This window comes from Pelecanus crispus, chromosome 2 (assembly GCF_030463565.1).
Source record: "Pelecanus crispus isolate bPelCri1 chromosome 2, bPelCri1.pri, whole genome shotgun sequence".
Classification (NCBI taxonomy): domain Eukaryota; kingdom Metazoa; phylum Chordata; class Aves; order Pelecaniformes; family Pelecanidae; genus Pelecanus; species Pelecanus crispus.
Window position 1 is genome coordinate 153,462,442 of NC_134644.1, and position 8,749 is coordinate 153,471,190.

Below are 8,749 nucleotides of genomic sequence, written 5' to 3' on the forward strand. Positions count from 1 at the left end.
GCCATCAGATTTCCTTAGCAGTTTCTCCAGAAAAAATATTTTTTTCACCTTTTTATTATAAAAAGTGCATCTCACCTGCAAGAAAAACAAGTGGAAAATGTCATAGATCTGAAAGTCGCATACATTTTCCTGTTGCTAGCTCAGACACACAAACAAAGGGAACATACACCAAAAGCACTGAATCAACTCCATTCTGCATTCTGCGTTTTGCATGTATTCAAGGAGGTTTTGTTTGGTTTTGCTTGGAATACAAGTGTGAGCCCATGAATACATTCTGTGATGGCAAAAAAGTCACTCATGATGTATACCTAAGTATAAAACTGATAACTATTACATGCCATCTGGGAAAAGGCAGATTTTTTACATTAATTCAATGGTATAACATTTCCAAATATTTTAATTAAACTCAGTAATTATTTTCTGTGACTTTGGTTCACTGCCAGAATACCCCTTTTTTGTTTTTCTATTTATATACATTTTATATTCTTGTAGTCCATTTCAGAATTTAAAACAACTTTTGTCCCAAAGTGTGTATTTTAAAGCCATGCAAATTACTACTTTCAAGTTCCTGAACTAGTGCAACAGCCAGATCCTCACCTGATGCAGGTTGGTATTGTTCAGTGCAGTGTTGCTGTTTACACCAGCTGATTATTTGGCACTATTTATTTTTATATAACTTCTGGGAAGTTAAATCTTGACTAGTGATCAATCTACCATGTGGTGTGTGATTTCTTTTATGTGTTGTAACAAAGCAAACAAATTTGTCTCCTGGTCATTTGAAGCAGTACAAAACCATTTTAAAATGGATCTATTTTTTTCTATGTAATGATCACTTAAAGTTAGTTTCACCTGATGCCCAAGTATTCCACTTTGATTTATTTGTTGAAACACACTGTGCAGTTTCTAGTTCATTATTATTCAAATGACTGATACAGCTCATTTGGACCAAGGAAAACATTGCATCAGTGGTGTCAGAATTATCTGAAAACAGCTCCTGAAGCCATACTGCTGTTGCCAAACTTGGGATGTTTCTGATAATATACTGTGACCATTGTAAAGTGAATGTTGTCCTGCCCTTTCCTGATGCAATGTTTGGATGCATTACTGTGGTGCTGTAAGCATGGGGCAGGATACTTTGCCATTTAGCTGTAACAAAGGAGTGAATATGTGCAGCACATATACAAGAAGAATTAATGGAGATCTGTAGTTACAGAAATCATCCATTGTTTCTATAGAAGAGTTAGCATCACCTAAATTTCTTCCTTCAATCATCAGAAACTAGCTGGAAAAACTCCAGCAGCAGAGACAACGACTTCCTCAAGACCTCTCAGAGATGTTCTTTGGAATAAGTACATATCTGAACTCCTGAACACTTCTCCCATACATATAATGCCTATGAAGAGTAAAAAAAAAACCCACCCAAACCCCAAGATTGCGTCTCTCTAATATACTCCTATGAAATCAAATGTGATTTCATTGAAAACTAAAATTTGGTATTTGCTGTAAAAATAGAACAGTTAAGCTCTTGTTGCTGTGTTGCTGAACATATACCAGTGCAGTCAGTGATAATTTAGTTATTTTATCTCATTGGGAGCAGTTTCATCCTCATCCAGAGCCTTTTTCTCCTTGTCTCTCATTTTAAATTACATTCATATTAAACTAGGACTAACAGTGTAGTGCAAAAGCCATTTTGAATATGCAGTTGAATTCCGTAACTCATCTGGTCTAGAAATCATCTCTATGGTTCATGTTTTATCATTTGGTTTTAGTTCTTTCTTTGAGGTGGGAAGGGCTTACAGTTAAGAGCCCATTATCAGGGTGAAGGATGCAGGAAATCCAAAATATTTATGTTTGTTCATGGCACATGGACAAGAAACAGTGCTCAGGAAAAGGGTTTTCTGATTAAGTGATTGAAAACACTCTGGTGTATGTTAATGGCTTCTTCTGTCCAACAGATAACATCATCTTTAGCCTTATCGCTGTTCTTGAACTTATTTTAAACAATCTCCTGTGCTCTTCCAATTATATACTCTGCTCTTTTGGCATCCCGTCTCTTCACTGTAAATCATCTCATTTGTTTGCTTTCTAATTTTTTTGCCAGCAGGTTGGGTGTAAAAAGAAGCATTTAACAGATACTTGAAGTTAAAAAATACTTTCCTGAGTGAAATTAATTTACATGGAATTAAACCATACACTTACAGAAAAAGAAAAATTGGTTTTAAAAAGAATAATGTTTGAATTTTAATACCTTGATATTCTGGCTGTATGAGCACTATGAAAAGATAAAATGAAGGAAGATCTGATCATTATTTAAATGTATGCAGAAGAATCCCAATAAGATAAAATTAGGTAAGATCATGGTAGACCACAATTTTTAAAATACTGAATACATCTTTGTCTTTTTGGCTGTAAGAATCTGTCCAGGATAAGGCACTATGAAGGCTTTTGTAGCAATCATAGTACCACTAATAGTAACTTACAAGGCACCTTTCATTGTGCAGGATCCCAAAGAGGTTAACAAACTATGTCTGCTGCTTCTTCATTAAATTATTGCTGCTTCTCATAAAAGAGCTATGTCTACATCAGAGGCACATTGTTATTTAGATATACACTGTCTGTATTAGTAAGTGGGGAAGATGGCTGATCCAGAAATTAGTACACAACCATAGGTCTGGATTTGACCTTCTAGCCTATTGTTGAGGGTGCAGCAGATGAACAAAATAAAACATGACTTCTCTGGTGACAGAGAGAGAGAGGGAGAAGACAAGGAGGGAGGGAGAGCACAGAAGAGGGAGGACTGCCTTCCGAGACCTGATTCAAGATTTATTTCTGTCTTTTGCTCAGTTTTAAATACAGAAAAGGTTCTTAAGCAGTGTTGAAAATTCAACCCCACCTTTCCCAAGCCAGCAAGTCTACTCACTTGGTCGGTGGGAAACGTGTTTAAATCCCTTCAGAGTGAGCTGGGCATTGAAAGAAGTCTGGTATTTTCTTGTCCGAGGGACTAATCACCATGATATTTTACAAGAGGTAGGCTGCACCCAAAGAGACTACAGTAGTTGAAAAGAAAAGGTGGGATGAACTATAGGAAAGGAAGAGAGACAGTTTGTGCACCCCAGGTGAACAGAGGCACCCCGGAGGGACTCTGAGCAAGGGAATGGCCAGCAGTGTATGAAGCACTCACTGTTTGTCAGCACTTCTTGTTGACTGGTTCTGCTGAGGTTTCTAAGATGTGGGTCGTATCTACTGGCATTTATCAACTGTAAGCAGGCAAAAGTTCCTAGAAGGGACTTATTCTGTCTTTGTGTACATGAAAAAAATCTGAGTCAAGTCACATCTCTGTGTCTCTGGTCTCTAAAATGAGAATAGGAGACCCCATTCAGATGTTTCTTCTCTTGAGGTGGGGGGGAGGGAGGGAGTTGATCAAAATTTGCAAGGTGGTCAGTATTAGAGATGGACTAGTATTTCTTTATATAGAAATTAGTTGAAGCTGGTCACATTTTTAGGAATAAAGGAAGGACTAAAATAATTGAACACATTTTTTGATACATATTACCATTGTTTACTGAATTCTTTATTCAAGTATGTATAGTATTCAACTAGACATAGAATTACCCTAACACCTCATAAAATTACTTGTTGAACACATTATTTGATGAAAAATGGTAAAATTTCTCAGATAATGGATTCCTTAAGTACTATTTGCCCAGCTATAACACAGATAAGAGATTTTTACTAAAACACAAAGCACTTTAGGATCCCTTTGAATTGAAGGACCTACGTAAATATTGCGTTCTATGTATAGAAGGGTATACATCAGTCTAGCTCTATTGAAATTACAGCAGCTATACCCATTTCTAGTGATATGAATCCAGCCAAGGTTATAAGCATTGCATAGTACACGTTGACTTTTCTTTTCTATTAACGAACATACCATGTGCTTACCCATTTGTCTATCCTTATGTCTTTGTCTAACTTTGTGTAGGATACATACGTGAAACTCTTCATGCATCACTGAAATGCTGGCATCCATTGAGGTGAAAGGCAATTTCTGTTTAACAGGAGACAGAAACATAAAACAAATGTTTAGGACAGGAAGTGAAGGAGAACTAATCCAGCTGAAACTCCAGGGGATTCCAAGCAGACAGAATAATATTTGCAGATGTGATTAAATTCTTTGTTATGAACGATTTTTTCCCATGAATTTAGGACTTTTTTTTCTATAACTTGTTGTTGCTGTATCATAAACTGTATCATAAATTGAACTTAATGTAGATACATTTTAGTCACAAGAATTTGCTTTTGACTTTCTCAGAAAATTATTACAATTGATACATTTTTGAAACACTGGTGGGAGCCAATCATGTTTTATACTTGTTGTCCATAGAGCATAACTGATCATCTAAACCTTATACTATTTTGTTCTGGATTCCTGATGGATGGCTGATACTTTTTAAAGCCCCCTACCCCAAAAAAGGAATACCGAAGGATGAAAGGTGAATGCCAACACACCCTACTAGTATAAATATTCATGTTGAAATTACTCAAAGTCTTGGGAATCATGAACATTACAAATGAAGTGGCAGTTTTCAGCATAGTCTAAAACAAATTTAGCTATAGTGGCAGAAATAAAGAGCTCAACAGTGTTAACAGCTTATTTTTTTAAACTAGTCAGATAGCACTTCTTGTATTCATTCTTCTAGCAACAGCAATTGCCCAAATTGTCCCGCAGGTCTCTCTTCATTCTCAGCCAGGACTACGCTGCTGGTAAGGTGATGCAGGAGAGCACAGGCACCATAACAGAAGGATGCCTCAGAGCGGTTAATTTAACCCTGCCTCTATGTATCTCACATCAGACATTTAAGGGAGTTTAAGGAAGGGTTACTGAGCTACTTGGCAGCTTAGTGTTGGATCTCCTTGCCTGCATGGTCACAAGGCCACCCTGGAAATCATAAACTTACTGGTTGTAAGTCCTATTTGGGCTTTATCCCTTTCGGTCAGCAGTTAGTGTCATGAGAAGCTAAATGCTGATCTCAAATTCCCAAATCTTTCTCCTTTTACCAAAACCCTGTGGTGCTGTGAGGTGACATGGAGGGAAGAAGGTCCTGGGTCTGCAGCAGCTTGGTGGGATGGAAACGCTCCTCATGGACCCACAACAAGCACTCGCTCCCACCCACCATCTCAGGAAACGCCGCTCATGGGCTACAAGCACAAAGATAAGGGTGAAGGGGCTGGAAGGAGTGTAATGGTCAGGGTGCAGGCATGGGGGCTTGCAGGCTGCCCATTCCCCCAGGAGCAGGTTATGTAGCCGGGGCCACACTCTGTCTTCTTCTGGGCCACTTCCACCAGCCCTTCCCACCATTGCAGTCCTGCCACATGCTTCTCTGTACAGCTATGGAAAAAAGAGAAAAAAAGCTTGCTTGTAGAGCAAATCACTGTGAGGGGTGGTGATGACCACTGTGGAAAAGTTTCTGGGCCTGACAGGTTTTCAAACTTATATTTAAGCACCTATTCTATACCCCAATTCATGTCCTAACCTTCAATATTTATTGTTCTCGTTGATGCAGTCTAGAATAAAGAGAGGAAAAGTAGAGTCTCTTTGCATCTGGAAAACCCACCAATTGAAATATTATCATCGGTAAGTCCGTTCTACAGGCGCTAATTGATATTGTCTGAATAACTGGAAGTGCCTGTCAGGGAAGCCTTTTAAACTGCTGACTTGTTTTCCTATCCAATATTCTTAAAATTGGCATGATGTTAGCTTTCCTCTTAGAAACCCTCGTATTTTGATTTATGAATGTTTTCAAATTTTTAAGATTCTCAAAAACGTTGTTTCACCTGTAAGTAGAGAGATAGCTTGTTTGGCTAACTGCCTTGAATGAGTGTGTGCCAGGTAATGAATAATGCCATGTTCAATATTCTGAATTTGTGTTCCAAATTCCGAATTCCGAATGAGCTGCATGGAAGTATACTGATAAGTGCCTGATTTTTACTGCAAGGATTGTCTTATTTTAAACTTTAAATTTAGTTGCCTTACTTTACTCAAAGGATTTTTGAGTGGAATGGGATTTAAAGTGATAGTCAATAATATTCCTACATCTTTCTAAGTCTTAGAAGATGCCAAAGTGAATAAAAGAGGGATAAATCAGTGCAATATATTTCTGCAAAATAAAAGGACCAAACTCATCCCTGGGTGTATCTACCAAGAGTGAAGCCAAAAATGAATTTTGCTCAAGTATTAAAGTACCAAATCTGTTGAGATACTCTCTTGAGACCAGTCAGTCTTTATAAATAAACACTGTATTTTAATTCCAGCACTTCTCTTAATTACATTATATAACAAAATTGAAAAAAAAAACCAAAGTGAGAAACTCAGGGAAAGCATTTACCAGGGGTGGGCTCTGAGATACTGTACCATTTTCTAGTCTGGAATGTAAGAAAACATTGTGTTTGTTTCTCATTTACATAACCTTATGATAACTGCTGACTATTTAACAAGCATTTTTGAAAATTGAGGTTAATAAAATCAATGTTGACAAGGAGACAAAGGAATTAAGTCTTTTATTAGAAATTTAAAATGAGCATGAATTAAATTTTATTTGAATATATGACTAAGGTCATCACTATGTAAAGAAATGTGAGATAAAGATAGTTCACATATTTTGTTGCTGCACATGCTACAGAGATTATATATTATTTTAAGTTCTCTTTTCCTCTTTAATTAACACAGTGTCATATTTACAGATGTGGAAAACTACTAAAACGGTGCAACAGATAAGCAAAATAACATCAGAAGGCCATTACAATTATCATAATATATTTTGCTCAGTGTAATAACATAGAACTGATAATTATTATTTAAGTGCAATTAAGTAGCTGCCTTAACACCAACAAAATGCAGACTGAAAACCAACTTGGGTATCAAGAAAGTCATAGCAGCAGGTTTGCATTTAGTCAGTCAAATACATACAGTTGTGTAGCTGTGGAAATGATAGACTACATTAGCTACCACTGCATATTGTGATTGCTCTTCACTTCATTTGTAGAAATCCTTCAGGTTATACTGGTTTATTAGTAAATTATGATTTACAGAGAGTTGCTACCACCTTTGTTCCTCCTGGTGTTGTTTTAGCCCATTTTATCAGGATATTCTCCATCACTAGAGTGCTCTCTGGAGAAGGGTATTTGCTGACTGTTAACAGAAGAAAAATGGCCATCATCTTGAACAACCCATAAGCCTCAATGTTTAATCAGTGGAACCTTGTGTGAATGCATTTACACCTCCACACTTTACATGAGGAATATTTCTACTTCAGTACGGTAGAACATGTGTTTTGCACAGTCATAAATGGCAACAAAAAGTGCAAGTCAAAAGTGAAAGAACACAATCACAGACAGACCAGATTTAGTTCACCGGAAAAAAATGGTTAATATCTGTAGAAAGCTATTACTGAAATTTTAAAAAGTAAATTTGCTACAGATTTTAGGGGCATAGGCGTGGAACTATTTGCATGTCATATACATCCGTCACAACAATTTCACAGCAAGATGTAGAGAGCAGAATGATTTCTAAAAGTCATTTGGTCACCAATGATCCTGGCTCAAGACCAAAGTCAGAGATTAATTAGTAAAAGTAGTGCCAGAATACCACAGTCTGCCGTAAGAGATGTAATTCTTTTTCATAATGCAGAGTGAAACTGGGTCCTGGGAAGACAATGGATCTTCTCCTGTCATAAATTAGTATTCACTGCAAACAAATGAATTGAAATACCGCTTAGTATTGATACCCTGTTACAAAAAGTGTGTAACTTGAAGCAAATAGGACAGAATTTGGGCATGTCAAATTTTTTTTGTCAAAGTTTGTTCTAATTGAACTCTACAAGAGATTACTGATAATATTTTATTTCTTGTCTTCTGTGTTGGTTTTTGCCTAAAAAGGGATAGACTTCTGAGTTTTCTTCTGTAGGGGCCCTCATGTGTAGATTAAAGCTATTTCATATATGTCAGGAGTTCTTCAGGTGCTTCTATCATTAAAAAAAGAAAAAAACCCACTCTTTTTGAAACTTCTTGTATTCTTTTCACTTCCCCAGTTGGCATATTGCTTTCTAATGGCATTTAATGCTAAAAACTTTGCCTTTCTTTTCTTATCTATTTTCTTATCTCTGTTTCCTTATCTGTCTGTCCTTGTTTTTCATTACTCTTATGTTATTCATCAAGATAAAGGGGGGCCCAGAACTGTCTTTCTATTTCCCAAAAGATTCTTTGTGCACTCCATCTTTGAGGGAGAATTTCCTTTTTTAGTTCTTGACCTTTAAGAGGAGCTTGTGCCAAGATGGGTTCTGTGCATTATCTGAATCCTGCTAAATATGTTTGAAGTTCAGCCCTTATGTTAATGATGTCCACAGAAGTTTTGGCATCATCTTCAAAGACATGTAGGGCCATATTTTAAAGGTATTTAGGCACCTAAGCATGTTTTTATCTGTAGTTTTAGGTGCCTAAACATGGATTTATCTGCTTTATTAGCTGATTAAAAAAATGTGTTTATGTGCAGTTTTAAAAATCTGGTCATAAATTCTCAGGTAACTCAAGAAATGTTCAACCAGAAACAAAAAAGGTTCCAGAGGAGCATACATCACTGTATGATTTGGGGAATTTGGTGGCTGCTTCTTCAGTGTGAATTCAGGACTGGCCTGTAAATCCAGCGATAATTCATGTGAACCTTAGGATGTTTGTACTTGAGATCATGAAACAT